This window comes from Gallus gallus, chromosome 3 (assembly GCF_016699485.2).
Source record: "Gallus gallus isolate bGalGal1 chromosome 3, bGalGal1.mat.broiler.GRCg7b, whole genome shotgun sequence".
NCBI lineage: Eukaryota > Metazoa > Chordata > Aves > Galliformes > Phasianidae > Gallus > Gallus gallus.
Window position 1 is genome coordinate 10,949,982 of NC_052534.1, and position 16,915 is coordinate 10,966,896.

At 39.1% G+C, this 16,915-nt stretch overlaps 1 long non-coding RNA gene across 1 annotated transcript in view; it reads right to left on the reverse strand.

Moving 5' to 3' along the window:
* The window catches only part of LOC101751026, a 155,653-nt gene extending 139,592 nt beyond the window's left edge, over positions 1-16,061 (reverse strand). Inside the window, exons 1-5 of the long non-coding RNA XR_006938985.1 lie at positions 15,970-16,061; positions 15,137-15,192; positions 11,060-11,193; positions 9,909-10,083; positions 186-235 (exon numbers count right to left, since the gene is read on the reverse strand). This is a non-coding gene — a long non-coding RNA (uncharacterized LOC101751026). The remainder of the gene's footprint in view (positions 1-185; positions 236-9,908; positions 10,084-11,059; positions 11,194-15,136; positions 15,193-15,969) is intronic.
* Positions 16,062-16,915: the final 854 nt, after the last annotated feature.

A 16,915-nucleotide genomic window follows, 5' to 3' on the forward strand; every position in this document is an offset into this window, starting at 1 on the left:
ATTCGATAGATCTTGGTGGTACCAGAAATAATTAAAGTGCTATAGATATTAGTTACAATTCACAATAAGTTGGTTGGTGCATTAAAATAGCACAACTGAAGTCCAAACTGAGTTATGCATCCTGTAGCTACATTGGAGATATATCAAAGGAAAAGTTATTCCCACATTTCACTGGTTTCACTTACTTTGTCCTCGATCCCCATGAATTAGAAATGTGCCAAGCAGAGGGTATCTCCTGAAATGAAACAGATAGCATGATCAACACATATTCCAATTCCTATAAATGCTATTTCATATAAAAACCTCAAAAATCCTTCACATAGACCTGCTAATCAGTTTTTTTTTTTTTTAAGTAGTATAATGCTATATCACTGCGGCAACTCTATGTTTATCTGCATATAGACACAACCTGCTATGAAGCTCCCTTGCAAAACGCCAACAAAAAAGACAGTAGAAAAGACAGGAATCCTTGAGATTTACTGGCCCTGGATATAGCTCTGAGAAGTTGCTCCACTGCTACCGCAAGGATGCTGGCATGAACAAATTAGCAACTGCAAAATAATCACTTACGAGGTCTCACCTACAAAATAAAGATTCCATTTCTCCCCTCTCTGCTCTTTATTTATTTATTTCTTTTTAAGCATTACCTTTCCTTTGGAAGGGGATAGAAAGCGAAAAAGAAAAAAAAAAAATCAGCTGCAGCAGCAAGAGTGACAACATACTGACTTTCTATCCAGAGCAATTTCCCTTGGGGTGGATCTAGCACTGAACTCTGTAGGGAAATGTAATTCTCTTCTCCAAGTGTCAGAATCTTACTCCACGACTCAGAGGTTTGGCTGCAAATCATTTATTTATTTATTTATTTTAATAATAGAGCATATTTTTTACATCACAAGTATTGTTTATGTCTGTGGAACAGCTTTTTTATGCTTTGTTTTTCTGATGCCACGGATGAACATCAAACATCATAATGAAAGAAGCCATCCATGAGGTGCACCGCACCATAGATAGATTATATAAATATTTTAATCACCAACCAAGCAAATAACACATTTAAGAGAGGTACAATTATCTTTAAATCCCACACATCGTAACTGTTCGCTTTTAATCTTTTACATAACCTTATTAAAAATTTCGAGATGGATACATTCTCCCACTGAATCTGACAAACATCTGGTTTACAATAGAGTCACGAGATGAAATTCCATCCAGAATCACATTTGCTCTTCAGTGTGCTTTCTCCCACTATCATTCATAACACAGAACTTCTGTGTTTTGTCTGGGATGTAAGACAGTGCAACGATATGTTTTTATTAGGAATAATGCACAGCTCTCTCCCTTATACAATTTAAATCTGCTATCTATGGGTAGGTATAGTCAAATATATTGATAGTCTCCCTCGTGGGTTCTGCTGACACTTGGGTTTAATTGTAGTGAACTTTGAATTCCTATCTTAAGGTCAGTTATTAACTATTGATGGATTCTCCTTTTCTCCATTTAATGCTAAAGTATTCATACTAACCAAGATGGATGGGAACGCTAAAGAAATTTTTCAAAGCCATTGCTGTGCATGATACCCTTACACTCTTCCTATGTGACAAACAGAAAGCCCTTTTCTATAGGTGGTGATTACTCATGTTCAGACTGAAAAAGAAAACACAACACAACACCGTGCTGTTGACTCCTCACCACTTTTTCTTCTCACGGTATTATCTCTCTAGAAACAAAAGGTCTCATATGCCGCTGATTAGGAGGAAATAAATAAAACTTCCTCAGGCACAACCTTGGATACCAACCTTGAAACCAAATGGGGTCAGAATGCAGAGGAGCAGCCACAGCACCGCACAGCACCCAGCCCCACTGACAAACAACTCTGCTCCTTTGGGTTTCCCAGAAGGAAAAAGAGTGCCCCTCGGAGATTTATAAACACATACATAATAAATGGGAGGCTGAAGTTTAAACTGTTATGAAGCATTCTCTACTCCGCTTCCGAAGTCCTCTGTGATTTAAAGAGCTGACATTTACTGTGTGCAGGCCTATTATTCAGAATGACTGTTTGTGTATAGACAATATTTTAAAATGGCTTGCTGTAGATGAAAAATTCTTATTAAGTCAGAAAAACAGTTTAAGTAGGTAACACTCTCCCAGTTTAGACTGCTATAAGTCTTGCTGACCTGCTGTAGGAAAGGCATGGGGACGGGACAGCCAGGCCCCATGGGTGCCCAGATAGCGTGCCAGTGACACCAGGAAAGGTCACCTTCCAGTATCCTCTGAAATGAGGGCTGTGGCCACAGATAAGCACTTAAACCTTCTTCTGTCACACAAGCTGTGACAAGCGTTGGATCTACAAAAATATTTGTCCCCACTGAAGCCACTGGGGCAACTCATACTGATGTCCTCTGTGGTCCTTAAGGTAATTGGTAACGAGTACTTGGCAGCAGCCAGTCAAGCAATGCCCTGAGACCTGCTGGGTCGACATATCCCTCACTATGCCAATGGGTTTGCCACCCCCAGCCTTCTCCAGCCTGCTGCTTTCCAGTCCCCCTGGCAATCAAGCAGGACATATCTCTAAACTATCTTCCCTGCACAGAGCCTACTGCTACAAGGCCCTGGAATTGGACAGGAATCACTGGAAATTGCTCAAAAAACCAACCAAACAAACAAAAAACCGACACCCCAAAAACAATCAAAAACAACACCACACAGCTGGATGACCAGAATTGAATTATACACAGTGTTTTGATTTTACACTGTAATAATTAAGAAACACTCCTAGCAGACCTCATAACTTGGCTTTGTACAATGTACCAGTGGATCTCAATGTACCTTACAAAGTACATTCACACACAGACGTTTCTCTTTGGTCAGGCCACCACTTGCATACCATCCATACATGAATGTATCTTTCTTTTTTTTTTTTTTTTTTTTAATATGCCTTTTTCAGGTATTTTTATCACACAGAATGTCGCAGATAACAGAAACAACAAAAACAGTGATATCTGAATGCACTGCTATTGATATGACTGGATATATTTCTCTAGTATGCAAATTCTTCTATGCAAAAGATCCCATGCGTATTATTTTACTATCATTATGTTTGATCATAATGCCCAATTCAGAGACTAGTTCATACATAATATATGGATCTGGCTAAATACAGCTAGACTCACATTTTTTCAAGGTGGTATATATTGATCTGGTATAAAAAAAAAACCCTTATGGAAGCCTGTCCACTAAAATCTACACTTTGTGCCTTCCATGAGATTTAAGTGTAGATTTAAATAGGAGATTCTAAAAAGGGGACTTTGAATCTGAACTTTACATTCAGACTTCTGTGGTGTGATTTTTTAGAGGTGGCAAGTACTGCCATTGTCCACTGACATCAACTGAAAGAAAAAGATACCACACTTACAGAAATGCAGAGCAGAATGGACACAGCAAGCAAGATGCACATAGGTAGCATGCATGCTGAGGCACTTGAATACTTTACATCAAGCAGCAGCTCTACTGACTATATTGCTCAGGCTTCAGACCCAGCACTTACATGTTCTGGCCCAGTTTATCCAGCATTCTCTTAGCCAACTCCCTGGGAAGGACCAAGTATTTACATAGGCTATGGGCCACTCCCAAGAGGCGCTCTCCACATCACATTTTGAAGGCAAAAACGTTCAACAAAGTGGGCAGCTTTGCAGCCAAGAGCCTCAGTGCTGCAGAATAGCCTTTGATATTTAATTCCTATTACACATATATATAGCTAAAGAGCTCTTAGACACAACAGGAAGACCTACAGGAAAAGCAACATTATAATAAGAGAGCTTCTGGCAACCAATTTAATCCTCACTTTTCTTGAATTTCTTGTAATGCAGACTAAAAGTCACAATGAAAACCCAGAGCTACCACTTTTACAGAGCAACTACAAAAAAATTCTAAACAAAGAAAAGAAAAGAAAAGAAAAGAAAAGAAAAGAAAAGAAAAGAAAAGAAAAGAAAAGAAAAGAAAAGAAAAGAAAAGAAAAGAAAAGAAAAGAAAAGAAAAGAAAAGAAAAGAAAAGAAAAGAAAAGAAAAGAAAAGAAAAGAAAAGAAAAGAAAAGAAAAGAAAAGAAAAGAAAAAAAATCACAGCCAAACTATTACTCCTAATCTACTTTTCTGTGAAGGGGATGAAATGACTAATCGCCAGCAGCTGATCGAGAAGCAATTTAATCTCAGCTGAGGCCTGTGAAAAGTCAGCAGAGACAAAAAGCAAAGAAAAGCAGACAAATGTTAAAAGATTTATCCTTCCATCCAAGGATTTCAGATTGGAAATGGAAAAATATTTTCTTTCTTCTCTTTATAAATCACACACTTTGATACGCACTATTTTAAATACCGCTTATGAAATATTAGTACTTCAAAACAGATTTAACAGGTCTTAGGAGTTTCTACTGAACAGATAATTTATGACAACTTTTGGCTTCTTTAGTTTTATTAAAAGTGTGGAATAGAATATAATGCTATTTGTGCATCAAAAAACTGCGTATTACCCAACCACTGGCACCCATTCCTATAAAATACATCATTCTTAATCATCTGGCTTAGGCATTTTTCCTATTTGTGAAGTTTGCATCTTACTTTTTTTGTTTGTTTGTTTTAGCCCAGTTAAGCCAGTTTTATTTAAAACACAACACTGCACATGTAATTTGGGTTTTCTGATTGATCTCTACAAAGGCATTTTTTTTTCTTACTGTAAAAAGAAGAAGAATGCACATAATGCATTGTTCTTGAAGCAAAGATTCCCTTTAAAAACAGAGAAATGGGTTTTTATTAAAAACAAAATGTTGAAGGGCAGAAAAAGAGCAAGAACTTCTTCGTCTTCACATCTGCCTCATACGAGGTGTAAGTTCTGCACTAAGAGAATCCTGCTGTGCTGGGTAACTGTCCCCTTTTTCAGGCCAGCACATTTATTTTGCAAGGAAAATTTCCTCCTAAACACAGTCAAGTGGATTTTCCTAGCAGACTGCTTGCAACTTTTTCCCCATCCCAGGTCCGATCTATCCTGATGTGCAGGGCTGCAGCATGCAACAATGCGATGCCATTCACTCAAGTTTTAGCGCAGCTCTTCCTCATGGTTTTTTGTTTGCTTGTTTGTTTTGGAGTTTTCTGGGATCATTTTACACCTTTGATTTCTTCACTACTCAATTTTTAATTGTTATTCCTTCCATTTTTGCACACGTGTCTGATACGTAATAGAGAAATTTTCCTTATGTTTTAAATATCAATAATAACAATAAGCTAATATATTCCTAGCTCCTTCCTACGATCTCTGAAGCCAAGGGAAATAGTGCTCGTCACTCCAGGGAAAGTAGGATTGGGCCTCAGCTTTTTGCAGCACTGAAAGTGAATAGCAAAGCTCCTAATGACTTCATTGGGACCTGGATTTAGCCCTGGCAGGAAACACAGCCATAAAATCATAAATTCAATAAGATGAAATTCCAAGTGAGTATATTTGGTAGAAGGTGAGGACTGGAAATGTGCAGAGAGGAAAAAGTCCAAAACCAACTGTCTACAGCTGTTAAAAAATGAGCTGGTGTCATGTTGGTAACCCTTTAAAATAATGGTCTAATCATTATTAATTCCTTCGATATTTAATGCAATAACATTAATCATGATGAACTCATTTGGTATTAATGTGAATGTCAAGCATACCACTCCACATATATGCACATCATTTTGGGATTAGCTTTTCACTATATAATTCTTCATGTATCCTTCAGAAAGAGCTGAGGATGGTTGTTTTGTGACTTTTGACACAGCGCGACTTACACACAATGGTTCTTTGTATTTCCAGAGTTTGACAGCACCCACAAATGTCTGGTCTTCTGGGGTTACCAGTTACAGTATCTAGAGATGGACAGAGTGGAAGAGAAGCCATTGGCAAAAGCTACATGAAAATGGGCTGATTTTGCTCTTAGTTGCCTTTTTCCAAATGCTACAAGTGCAATGTACACAAACCCAGAGAGACCCACTGCTGACGGAAGATGACACAGTAACACTGAAGCTAACTGATAGTAACAGAGGGTTTGGACCTCAAACCTTTTGGTCAGTCCTTTTGGACTGACAAATTTTCTTGGTCAAGAATAACACCAGTACAGCTTGGTGGTTTGCAATAACCAGATAAAGAAAGTCTGATGGCATCACCCAGATGACGCTTCCAGAGAAAGGACCTTCTCAGATGTCTACTAGTAGCATCTAAGATGTACAAAAAGCATTAAGATGATGCTTACTTCCTTGGTAGACATGCACTAAGAAAAATGACATCAAATCACTGGATATGGAAGAGATGGCTACTTTTGAAGATATAACTGTAGCAAAAAAAATGGTGTACTGAAAATCCACATCAACAGGAAGCCATTACTGAACCTTCCTAATTTCCAGCTAACATATGCTTTAATTCATGTCTGAATTTCTATTGTTTCATGCTGATTTAAGTCACACAAATGCCACGTTACAGCCTTCTCACCCACTCCCAATGAATATATCCCTTTGCTGCCTTTCGCTTCCTTCTGAATAGCTTGGCATGCCGTTAGTTAAAATTCATTCTTTTAAAGCACAATATCCATTTAGCTTCTATCCTCTGAACTTTATTCATTTATTATTAACACTGAAAGCCAAAGTGCATGAGAGAAGTTCAGTCCTATCGGCGTTTCGGATGAAAGTAATGTCTCGGTATATTAGCAGTACACAGCACTATCATACATAAAATGCTGCCCAGTCCTTCAACAAAGCAGCCGTATCCCAGTGCCTAATAGGATCACTTACTTCAAATGTGACACCACCTTCTTTGAAATATTTGTTTAGATTTCATAAACATATGAAGCTTCTCAAACTCAAACAAAACCTCCAGCCTCCAGTCCAAGCTCTGATTCTAAAGAGCTTTCCGTCCAATAAATCAGAGTCTGAATCCAGTATTTTAATTTTTTTTCTCCTCTGGCTTGAATTTTTTTTTCTTTTGGATAAAAATAAATGTCATCTGGTTTTGACTGCAGATAATGAATCATATTAAGAATTTTAAAAGCACTATTCTCTTTTTTGAGACCTAATTTCAGACCTATTAACACTTTAATATGAAACAGAAGCCCATCATTTCATTAGAAAAAGAATAAGGCCCCTCTTGTACCATATGTTGTTTCTTCCTTTATAAAAAATCCTTTTGAAATCCTAGATTGGGCAGCATCAGAGCAGAATATATATCTGGCACAAATACAATGCATAGGTGAGCAGGCGTTGCATCAGAGAGATTAACTATTTCAACCAACATTACAGGTTTCCGGCAAACTCTCCTTCACATTCCTTGCTAAAATAAATGATCCAACTTGAAAATAATGTACCATTGCAACACAAAAAAACCCTCCTGGTGGGGGCGACCAAAAGCACGTGAAATGCTCGTCATGCCCTCTCCACAAACTTGACTACCGTTGCCACAAGGACAAACAGCTGCTTCTTCACAAGTGCTTTTTTGGCACGTTGTGTGTTTATGAAATAAGTGAAAGAAAATCATAGCTGCTCCTTTTCAATATTTACATTTTAAAAATGAGGATGCCTTTAAAACACACAGAACATGAATGCAAGAGCTGGTGTGATAGCAGAGAACCTTATTGCACATAATTAACAGACACATAATGTCTGGTTACTAGTAATTTCCTTCTAGCTGAGTAAGGAAATAATTTAATCATGTTGATCAAATGAATCCCATGAGCCCAGCGTAACATTATGCTTTTTTTTTTCCTCTCTAAATCTGCATTAGCTGATAAGAGTCTAGTTGGTGAAATCACAGAACCCAACCTTGTTTAGGTATCCTTAATAATACCTAAAATATGGGTATGATTTTAGTAATTGGTTTCATCGAGCATTTCAGTGGAATATTTTCTAATTGCTAGTGCTGACTGCAAAGGAAAAGAGCAGGGAGAAGGAAGAAAGAAATAACTTGGCATCTTCATTATTCAGAACAGAAGCAAAATGTTTTTTGAAACTGCATAGACCCTGTTACAGCGAGGAAGGTATTTCTATAAAGACCAGCAAAAACAATTATGCCCTTTACATACTCGAGTGTCGAAGAGCTAACAGTACATTACAACTACTCTCCACCCATCAACCCCAAAAATGTATCTAGGTGCACCTCAGAAATAGGTAGAATTTCCTTTTTTCCCCTCTCTCACTGTCATTTTATTTCATAATACATCATTTGCCTTGTCATTCCAGGGTTTCACAGCAAAGCCTTTTGTGGGATTTTGCTATTGTTCTCTTTGAACTACTTAGAAAAAGCACTGAACTACCTTCTGTGCTATCTCAGGTAGTTTCCTATAATGAGGTGATATAATTTAACACTTACCATAATACATTTTATCCACCTATTGTTTGCTAAATAATTCCTGCAATAACACTTTTATTCTTTCCATAATTCTTTAGGGTAATGCTGGAGGAATAATATTTTTACAGCGGTGATTGATGTAGGATTCTCCAGCGTGAATAGACCCCATGAACACAGGTTATTGATAAGCATAAAAAAAGCTGTATGAAAAGAATATCAGGGATCAAAGGGTTAATACCATTTTATGAGGTTGTAAAAATCTACCTCAAGAATCTTGTGTTAGCAATATTCTTTGTGTAAGATGTATGTTATTAAAACAAGTAGCAGCATCTGAATTAAAGTGACAGTATGATGGATGACTAGTGAAGTGGAATCAGAGTCGTTTGCAGCATTTTGGGCTAGATGTGGGAATTCTGCCTCAGAGGTAGGGCGCTTGGCAGACACATTGATTCCAGGCTGACGCATGTTCATAAATATGCCCCTAGAGAGGTGTGGCCTAGCAGAATTTACAAAATTATGTTCATGAATTATTTAACATTTATTTATGGATGCTATATTTAAACAGCATTTGCAAAGGCGAATGGACCGTAGCATACATAGTGATCTTTAGATAATGCAAATTCTGCACAAGACAGGGACGGTTTGCATACTTCACGGAGAGGCTAAGTCCATCAGAACTAAGTAAGTGATATGTCAGTGTTGTGGCATTATACCCTGCTGCCTGCCACTCCCCAGGGAGACCGAAGATTCCTGGAAATACCTGACAGGTTGGCAGTTACGACCTCTGTAAAAGAGAGCTCCTCTGACAGAGCTGCTAAAGCGGTGGAGGAGAATCCTCCTTTAAAGAAAAGCTCCAGAATTGCTCCTACAGCCACCATGCCTGAGAGCCAGCTCACAAAACAGGCTGTGAACAAACCGAAATTCCAGCCCAGGCATTCAGCTGCTGCATGGCTCTACTGCTCTTGGTATCAGACCCTACTCTTACCATAACACCAGAGGTGCAAAATAAAGCCCTTCTGAGCACAAAACTCAAAAGTGAAGCTGCACAGAAAAATCCCAGCCTCATTCTGTTGTGCATGTATTTAATTTGCAGCCCTTTATTATGCGATTGAGTTCTTTCTCAATGAATACCACAGATTTCTCTCGGCTGGATCCACACAAACAACTCAGCGCACCTGGAGAGCACAAGACGAATCCATACTGCACAGAGAAATGCAGCCATAGCAAATCTTAAAGAGAAATGTTTGAAATGAAACAGAATCCCATGGTAAAAGCAGTGCATCTTGTTCTGGAAGGGATTACCCCTGAAAGAAAGGAAATCTTTCATTTAGCCCTGCACTGATAGTTCACAGTTTACCCTCTATTTACACTCCATTATATTCTCCCACTGTGTCATTTCTTGATCTTCAAAAGATGTAATTTTTACATTTAATTCTCACTGTAGGAGATATAAACAACACTGTCATGTGGAAAATCTGCTTTCTGTTTGGTTTTCTATTCTTTCTTATCCCAAGCAGTTGGTTTACAAGGCTAGGTTCCTGCAGAAAGCAAGGAGATACACACCATACTGTTTCAGGAGGCATGAACCAGAGATGAACCAGGCCATGAATTGGTGCCTTGTGTTCTGGAGAGGCATTTCTTAGGTGATGGCACGTATCAAAGATGAGCGAACAAAGCAAGCATCCTCTTCCCTGCACTCTCACAGAGAAGTATGTAGTCTCCCTGATGCTTTCATACACTGTCAACACAGAACATAAAGCTCAGGTCAGATGGAAGGAAAAGCTCTTTGTGGCCACAGCAACATTTGTCCCACCAGTAGAAGCTATCTCTCTGTGTCTCTCCTCAGTACCTTGCAATCTCTAAAGCATGTAGCTTTCTAACTCTCCTAAGAGGCTGGAGCATCAGTATCTTATATTTTGTAGATGAGAACTGGGGTGGAGTGAAATTACACAAGAAATTATATTCAGCCTCTGAGAGAGAGAGGGAAGACAGTTTCTCATGGCATCTATCTCCCCAACCCCTTATTTTCCTGACTATCTGCTTAACTGCAGGGGTCTTAGGCCAGGTGCTCTGAAAAATAAATTGCTTAGGTGCTCTTCCAGGGTTGAATTCAAGCATGTTTCCAGTGCCTGTGCTCTGATCTATCCCACCTCCCAAAACAATACCAACAGAACCAAAACAGACAGAAAGGTCCAAGAAGTTAATTCAAACACCCACATGTCCTGCTTCGGAGCCTGAGGTCAGGGCCACATTCTAAATTCAAGACTTACTGCACACAAATTACAGGTAAGGGATGACAAGATGTTTGGGAGGTCATCATGATCAAGGGCTACCCTGAAGAGAGATCACCTTTATCCAACCTTTCCATAAAAATTATCTCAGCCTGAAATTCCTCAGCCTTCTGAAATCCTTAGCAGTCCATATTCTCAGGCTGTGCTCTTCAACCTAATCTTATTTACTCCACTTTTAATTTCTTTTTTCTTATGTCAAGGGCACACGGTGAGCAACAGATTCCCCTTTCTCTGTGTAGCTTCCCTATATAGATCTGATGCTTGTGGATCGTGCTCCCTAACACTTCTTCTAGACCTCCCTTGAGGCCACATTCAGCAAACCTCTGATCAGCCTCCTTGCTCCCTTTGTAACCTCACCTCTCGGGCACAGCTTTCTCCTCATTGCACCCAACAGAGAGCATACCACCCCAGATGAAGTCTCACCAATGCTTCATAAAAGAGATGAATGTTCTTTGCCATCTCAGATGCATAACATCTTCTGTCTCCTCAATATATTTGCTTTTTCCTCCCAAAGTGTGTTCAGCTTCCCATCTGCTGAAGTCCTTTCAGATTCTTTCCTGTAAAAAACACATTCCCTGGCTTGTATTTGCCACAATATTCAATTCCACCTAGGGTCAGATCTTGGCATTTGGTCTCACTGAGTGCACCCTTTCCACTTCAAGCCATTCCTACCATTTGTAAAGACAATTTTGAATGTTAATCTCATCCAGCAACCTGCCTGCAGACTTCCCCAGTTTGGTCTCATTTGCAAATTTAGTAAATTTAATATCCATTTCACTATCCAAATCCTTAATGCAAATGTTTAAAGCATTCTGGAAAGAACTTTGTACATCCTTCCACACTGACAACGAGTAGTTATATTTCTAACTTTCTTTGCATCCATGTGAAAGTGGTTTCCTCAAAAATGGATTACCTATTGGAATATTTTACAATACATACATTTTTAAATCTCTCTTAAATTTGGGGATAAAGGTTGACTAAAAATTGGCTTAGCTGAGTTAATGAGCATCCAGCACATCTTTTCCCAGAAGAAATGGAAGAATAAGAGAAAACAAGAAGAAAGAAAATCAGCATCATATTCAGTACAGTACCACCTTATGCTTTTGTTTCACATCCAGCACAGATGAAATCCATGTGTCTCAGATCTACGGTTTCAAGTTATGGCAGAGATAGTCTGCCCTTTGATGCTATGAAACTTCATGTTTCTCTGCAGAAGGGATTCCCTTCCTTCCACTCAATCATCCCTAGCAACAACTTTCACTCATTCCTAATGGAAACAAAGAAAAGAAGCAACACTCATGACCATTCATGGTCCTTAAACAGGGAGCCACAGCCCCATCACCAGCTGCCTCTGTGGCTGTGGGTCTCGCCAGCAAACAGCATCAAAGCCCACAGCGCTCCAGCCCTGCCTCCTCCTGCCTGGAGGTAAATGCTTTTCAGTGGGCATGGCCTTACCTTCTTCCACTGGGAAGAGCAAGTTGGCTAACTACCCATCCAAAAACTTCGATATGAAGTAGAGAAACATTTATCTCCTGAAGGGAATGCTTCAGACAACACTTTTCTCTGCTGCATAAGAAACATATGTTTCTATTGAGGATTACACCACAATTTTCTCCGATTACCTTACTTTGGGAATTGATGCATCAAATGTGAAAAACTTTCCCAACAGAGACTTTGGAAACTGTACAGTTTTTTTTGGGTTTTTTTTGTGTTCCATTAAGGTTTCATTTTAACGCCGTGCAATTTTTCAGCTGCCAAAGATGGTGTTAAGACAAAAACAAAACCAAACAAACAATGTTCTGCATTTAACTTGCCTGTGTCAACACAAAGGATTCATCAGCCATAATCTTGTTACTCAGACTAATTGTGCAGTTTCAAACAGCACTCTCAGCAGCAAACACAAGCTTAACTTTTGGGTTAACTCTTTCAAATTTTATTATATTAATAAAATATTATATTTTAACATAATTATATTATATAATATATAATATTATAATATAGTAATTATAAATATATTAGTTTATGATTTTGTTTCTTTTTAAGCAAGACAAAGTGCTCACTCCGTTCTCTACGTGCACTTTTTTAATTAAGTACAGTATTCTCCAGTTCCCCGATGACCCTCTTACAATAGGCAGCTCCAAATCTCAACTTTCCCAAAGTTTAGAGATGCCTCAATGTGACCAGTCCAAGCTTAGTTCTCTGACTGAAAGTTATTAGAGGTAATCTATTTTGATTTTCCAGCATATTTTTCCTCTGCTGCATCTCCTATTCATCTGGAAGCAACTCCTGTTTCCCTTCTAATTGATGAGGTGAGCTGGTATGAATGAGCTTATGATTTCTTCTCTTTGCTTGAGTGGCAGAAAAGTAAATGGAAAGATTGTCTCTGAAGTTTAAATGAAAGATTTGGCTTTTGCAATAGTGAAATTACTGGCGCTCACTGGATTTCTCTTAAATGTTTCATGCCAAGGAAATAAACCATGAATGACAGGGGTAGGAGAATTTCTGTTATCAGATAAATCACCGCTAACGCAAGTTCTCTGATTTTTTCTTCCTCAGCAGGGTTTGGATTTTCTGTTCTTTTCACTTTTAGTTGCCTGACAAGAAGAGTCTTTGAGCTTGAATACCCAGACCTGATGTGAGAGCAGCATTTCAAATACTTCTCTCCTTCTTTAAGATCTCTGTCTTTCTGCGATGGTTGGAGTGCTTCCTCCAGCTTCCAAGTACTTAGAGTCCACTGAGTGTGGTCTCTGGTAGATTAGAAATGCTACTCTGAGAACTCAGAGAGATTATCTTAACTTTTAAACATGGCACGTACAGAAGTAAATGTTTAAACTCGAAACTCTCATTTAATCTTCTCAGGTTTTGTGTTTGTTTTGTTTTACTTTAATTATTTATTTATTTATCTATTGCAAGTATTTAGTATGTTCCTGTTCATTTAATGTTTTTACATTCGAAAGAAAGTGGAGAATTTCCAGCAAAATAAATTCAGCAGAATTAAAGCAGGAATCTGCACTGGCTGATTACAGCAAGAAAAAGAAGGAAGAAAAAAACCCCAACAACCCAACCCTCTAACATGCTAAGAAGGGATGAATTTGTGACAGTTTAAACCATGCAGTATTCAGGAATACCAAAATATCAATAATGAATATAAGACCTGACATCTCAAGTCAAGAGATATGGAAGTGCTGTGTAACCTATCAGACAAATCTGTATTTCTTACTAATATGCATTGCTCCTTTGCAGGCCGTAGAGATAAATCAGGTCACATGTGCCTAGTGCTGCTTTAGCCCTGTATTACTTCTGCACTTTTCTGATGTAACTCCGGGCTTCAGAAAGCAAGGTCATGGAGTCCAACTACTTCCCTCACTGGAAGCACAGGAAAGATGCAATGTCCTTGCAAAGCACGTTCAGATTCACCTTTAGGACGTTCTGAATTGACATTCAAACTCAGTTTTGACACTACAAGGACTTCTGCTCAGGAGGCTGAAGGCAGTAAGCACACACGTATTGAAATGTTCTCAGCCCTTTTTCACTATAGTGGAATTTTCGATGCCAGCTTCCTTTGTAACACAGAGGAGTTCGATAAACACACAAAAAAAAATGGGTCACAAAGAAACTGGGTTGCAAAGATAACTGCATTTAAGGCTCTGAAGCCTCTGGGGAGATACAGAAAGAGGAGAAGCCATTCTTCTCTGTAATTTCACTTTTTTTTTTTTTCAATCCCAGAAAGACTGAGCTGCTAGATGTTGCAGCCGAGGGGTATTGTGAACTACAGCATGCATTAGAGATACAAACTAAAGCTCATTATAAGTGACACAGGAGTACTGCAAGTAATAGAAATATCCCGGTTGAATTCCAGGGTATTTGGACCAGGTGTTACAAAAGAAATCCCAGCCTCAGCGCCATCAGTGGCAAAACACCTTTCAACATTATAGGATCCACGAACTCACCCAATATGTGTTATTTTTTCACTTTTCTTCTCTCAGCCTGCTTCATTTATCACTTTATTTATTCTATTGGATTTATTGTCCTCTGACCCCGCGCTGTACTTGGAGTCACAGTTTCTCCTAAACAGTATCCAAGCTCAATAATGGTCAAGACTGAGGTGAACTTTTGAACTCACAGGGGTCGAACAGGTTCAAAATTAAACAGGAACAAAAAAAAAAACCAGTTCAGTTCAAGTTATCTTCCTGCATTCCCCTTCTGATTTTATTCCCTAGGCAATTAAATGCACAGATTTAACCATGTGCAAAAACATTTACCAGCACAAGCCTGGTGCCGTAATCTGTAAGCATGAATGCAATTGGTGTTGGCATCAAGTTTGATATTTGATTTTGATATTAGAAAACAAAACAAGAAGAACAAAAAGCCTGGCCAAAGTTGAGTCTTTTGGACGTTGGCAACAAATCCAGGAGGCTACCATAGAGCCACAAGGTACTGATCTACTATTGTAAAACAAGCACAGCTCTGGAGGAGAGGCAAGTCCCCATGTAGGCTTACCTCTTTGACAGCAAACTGCAGAAGCAGATTGGAAGAGGAGTCTCAGCAAGGAGAAGCTGCAGGGAAAAAGAAGTCTGGTGATTGCAAAGTCTTTGTGAGTTCCAAGGACATCTCGTTGGCCAAACCCATGTGCCACTCAAGATGAGTCCTAGATTCTGATGGACAAATTCCATGGAGGATTTTTGGTGCTCTGTTTGTTATCAACATTAGTTCAAGTCCAGTTAATTCCAGCCCCCACCCTGAGGAATGGAAGTGGAGAGGGAGTGCTGTTGTCTTCTTGTAGCAGATGACAGATGATGACTGAAGGGCACAGAGCTGAGCCAAGGAAGGTTTAGGCTGGATGCGAGGAACAATTTGTTTCCCATGAGGGTGGTCAAACACCAGAACAGGAACCCTAGTGAGGCCTGCCAGTGCTCAAGATACAATGTCCTCAGTAATAATCTTTACTTTTGATTAGCCCTGAAGGGGACAGTCAGTTGGACTCAGTGATCTTTGAAGGTTCCTTCCAACTGAACTGTTCTGTTTAACAGCACTCCCTCTACTTGTTAATCTCCTAACTTGTGCTGCCTGCAGGAGGTAAGCTCGGCAGACTGCCTGAGAAGAAGCAGGGCATTTCTTCTTTCAGATGAAACAGTGTCTATCCTTGAAAACCCGCTAACGCTTCGTATTAAGGATATCAGAAATACCCTTCTATTATCCACCAGCACCTCAGATCTTTGTCAATCTTGATTTACCATCTCTCTCATCCCTCTGACATTTACAATGATGCTCAGTGATGAATTTGGCCCAGCTTCTCTGCAATCCTCATAATGAACATCAATTGTTAAGCTCACCTTGTTGGCTGACAGTGACACTAATATCACTCCAACTTTTGTCACTGACTTCATCAGTTAAAATGTACAGTCTGAGAAGAGTCATTTTTGCTTAAAAGAAAAAAAAAAAAAAGGAATTTCAGTGGTCCTGCTACTGTAAAGAAACAACACACAGGCATTACCAGCAGCCTAATGATAATGATTATGATGAATTTAAAGGTACAAGATGGTTCTGCAGGCAAACCAGGACACTGAAGCTGCAGATCTGAAGCCCCGCGTGTCCTCACTCAAAGTGCAAATTTTGCTGTCATCTATAAATCAAGCAGTTTATGAGGCTGCAATATTTACACTCTAATTAAAAAATCATAAAGCCAGACCCCTTCAGTTTGTAAAAAGAAGAACTCGGGATCTGCTACTGAAATGTGGTGTTAATCAGTAACACCTAATGATCTGCTCCACAGCCTTAGAGGTTACATGCTCATTCAGTTCAACATAACAGATAAGGTAATGAGAGAAAGTGGATGAAATAAAGGGAACATGTTACAGCAAATGTAGGGCTTTGCTACTACCAGGACCTGACCCCTCCAATACACGTCACAGTTTGTTTTCTCGTTTCCAAAAGGCAACAGACTTATAATGCAAAGCTTTGATAACACACTAAATACAGAATGATCTTGAGATGGTTTCTGCAGCGTAACCCTGCAGAAGCCAAATATAACCCCAGAGAAACACCTGCTTTTACTTTTATATGGTCAGAGCTCCAGTTCCCTCCACATTAATGAAAAATGAGCCTTAAGAGCCGGCATTTCCACATGAGTTTCTCTGAATTCATTAGGGAAACAGCTAATTTCTGAATACGCCGTTTTCTGCTTATGCAGCCAAAAAAGGGCTCTCTAGCAAAGGGTGAAGAAACCCAAGTGCCATACAACGCCAAAAACACAAATTACGACACAACACGTCAGCTGCA